Source organism: Rhincodon typus, chromosome 28 (assembly GCF_021869965.1).
Source record: "Rhincodon typus isolate 14 chromosome 28, sRhiTyp1.1, whole genome shotgun sequence".
Lineage (NCBI taxonomy): Eukaryota > Metazoa > Chordata > Chondrichthyes > Orectolobiformes > Rhincodontidae > Rhincodon > Rhincodon typus.
This window is the reverse complement of record NC_063359.1, coordinates 1,420,563-1,423,961: the sequence shown is the minus strand read 5'-3', so window position 1 is coordinate 1,423,961 and position 3,399 is coordinate 1,420,563. Positions and strand designations below refer to the sequence as shown.

General features: G+C 54.2%; 1 protein-coding gene across 1 annotated transcript in view; it reads left to right on the top strand.

Annotated features, from left to right (window-relative positions):
• LOC109937976 (UDP-N-acetylglucosamine pyrophosphorylase 1, like 1) overlaps positions 1-3,399 on the top strand; it is a 318,016-nt gene that overhangs the window by 236,132 nt on the left and 78,485 nt on the right. The window lies entirely within an intron of this gene.

The following is a 3,399-nucleotide window of genomic DNA, read 5'->3' as shown; positions in this document are numbered from 1 at the left end:
CCCAGAACACCGACCACCCACACAACTCACCCAGCACCCAGAACACCGACCACCCACATAACTCACCCAGAACACCGACCACCCACATAACTCACCCAGCACCCAGAACACCGACCACCCACATAACTCACCCAGCACCCAGAACACCAACCACCCACATAAGATATTATACACTGACAACACCAACCCCACACATAATATACCCAGCACCCACAACACCAACCTCCCACATAATATACCCAGCACCCACAAATCCAATGCCCCATATAATATACTCAGCACCCAGAACATTGACCCCCACACACAATATACCCAACACCCAAAACACCAACCAAACACATAACACGCCCAGCACCCACAACACTGACCACCACATAGTACACCCAGCACCCACAACACCGACCACCTACATAATACACCCAGCACCCACAACATTGACCGCCCACATAATATACCCAACACCCACAACACCGACCACCCACATAATATACCCAGGACCCACAGCAATGACCACCCACATAATATTCCCAGCAGCCACAACATTGACCACCCACATAATATACCCAGCACCCACAACACCGACCGCTCACATAATATACCAGGCACCACCCACCCACATAATATACCCAGCACCCACAACATTGACTGCCCACGTAATATACCCAGCACCCACCACAGCAACCACCCAAATAATATACCCAGCACCCACAACACCAACCCACCCGCATAATATACCCAGCACCACAATACCGACCTCACAATAACACACCCTACACTCATAACACCAACCACCCAAATAACACACATAGCACCCAAAACCCACCCAACACACAAATCTCACTGGAACCCAGAACCCCAAGCACCAAAGACTAGCAGCACCCAAAAAAACACCTATCACGCAAAAAAAGCACCCAGCACCTAAATTAAATACCTAGCACCCAAAACAAAAACACACAGCATCAAAATCCACCCAGTGCCCAAAACACACCCAGCATCAAAATCCACCCAGTGCCCAAAACACACCCAGCATCAAAATCCACTCAGTACCCAAAAGTACCACCAGCAGCCAAAACCCACCCAGCACCCAAAAACACAGCTAGCATCCAAAACTTGACCAGCACCCAAAACACACCCAAGCAGGATGCTACCATCCAAAAATCACCCTGGCACATGTTGCGCATGTCGGTGTCACACATCAGTGTCAAACAGTGACAAGGGAGGCGCAGTTGTAGTATGGCGCACTGACCTCTACATCGCCGAGGCCGGACGCCAACTCTCCGACACCTCCTCCTACCGCCCCCTTGATCATGACCCCACCCCTGAGCACCAAACCATCATCTCGCAAACCATCCACAACCTCATCACCTCAGGTGACCTCCCACCCACGGCCTCCAACCTCATCGTTCCCCAACCTCGCACTGCCCGCTTCTATCTCCTTCCCAAAATCCACAAACCTGAATGCCCTGGTCGACCCATTGTCTCTGCCTGCTCCTGCCCCACCGAACTGATCTCCAACTATCTAGACTCCATTTTCTCCCCCCTGGTCCAGGAACTCCCTACCTATGTCCGTGACACCACCCACGCCCTCCACCTCCTCCAGAACTTCCAATTCCCCGGTCCCCAACACCTCATCTTTACCATGGACGTCCAGTCCCTCTACACCTGCATTCCCCATGCAGATGGCCTTAAGGCCCTCCGCTTCTTCCTGTCCCGCAGGCCCGACCAGTCCCCCTCCACTGACACCCTCATCCGCTTAGCCGAACTCGTCCTCACACTCAACAACTTCTCTTTCAATTCCTCCCACTTCCTACAGACAAAGGGGGTAGCCATGGGTACCCGCATGGGCCCAAGCTACGCCTGCCTCTTTGTAGGTTACGTGGAACAATCCCTCTTCCGTACCTACACCGGCCCTAAACCCCACCTCTTCCTCCGTTACATTGATGACTGTATCGGTGCCGCCTCGTGCTCCCACGAGGAGCTCGAACAGTTCATACACTTCACTAACACCTTCCACCCCAACCTTAAATTTACCTGGACCATCTCTAACACCTCTCTCCCCTTCCTGGACCTCTCTGTCTCCATGTCGGGCAACCACCTCGAAACCGATATTCATTTCAAGCCCACCGACTCCCACAGCTACCTAGAATACTCCTCCTCCCACCCACCTTCCTGCAAAAATGCTATCCCCTATTCCCAATTCCTTCGCCTCCGCCGCATCTGCTCCCAGGATGAGGCATTCCACTCCCGTACATCTCAGTTGTCCTCGTTTTTCAAGGACCGTAACTTCCCCTCCTCAGTGGTCGAGAACGCCCTCAACCGTGTCTCCCACATCTCCCGCACCTCATCCCTCACACCCCGTCCACGCAATAAAAACCAAAAAAGAATCCCCCTCGTCCTCACGTACCACCCCACCAACCTCCGGATCCAACGCATCATCCTCCGACACTTCCGCCATCTGCAATCCGACCCCACCACCAAAGACATCTTTCCCTCCCCACCTTTATCTGCTTTCCGGAGGGACAACTCTCTCCGTGACTCCCTTGTCCGCTCCACACTCCCCTCCAGCTCCACCACACCCGGCACTTTTCCCTGCAACCGCAGGAAGTGCTACACCTGCCCCCATACCTCCTCCCTCACCCCCATCCCAGGCCCCAAGAAGACTTTCCACATCAAGCAGATGTTCACCTGCACATCTGCCAATGTGGTATACTGCATCCGCTGTACCCGGTGTGGCTTCCTCTACATCGGGGAAACCAAGCGGAGACTCGGGGACCGCTTTGCAGAACACCTACGCTCGGTTCGCAATAAACAACTGCACCTCCCAGTCGCGAACCATTTCAACTCCCCCTCCCATTCCTCAGACGACATGTCCATCCTGGGCCTCCTGCAGTGCCACAACGATGCCACCCGAAGGTTGCAGGAACAGCAACTCATATTCCGCTTGGGAACCCTGCAGCCCAATGGTATCAATGTGGATTTCACAAGTTTCAAAATCTCCCCTCCCCCCACCGCATCCCAAAACCAGTCCAACTCGTCCCTGCCTCCCTAACCTGTTCTTCCTCCCACCTGAAGCCGCACCTCCATCTCCTACCGACCAACCTCATCCCGCCCCCTTGACCTGTCCGTCCTCCCTGGACTGACCTATCCCCTTCCTAACTCCCTACCTACACTCACCTTTCCTGGCCCCATCCCCGCCTCTTCGACCTGTTTGTTTCCTCTCCACCTATCCTCTCCTCTATCCCTCTTCTATCCGCCTCCCACTCTCTCCCTATTTATTTCAAAACCCCCTTCCCCTCCCCCTTTTCTGATGAAGGGTCTAGGCCCGAAACGTCAGCCTCTCTGCTCCTATGATGCTGCTTGGCCTGCTGTGTTCATCCAGCCCTGCACCTTGTTGTCTCG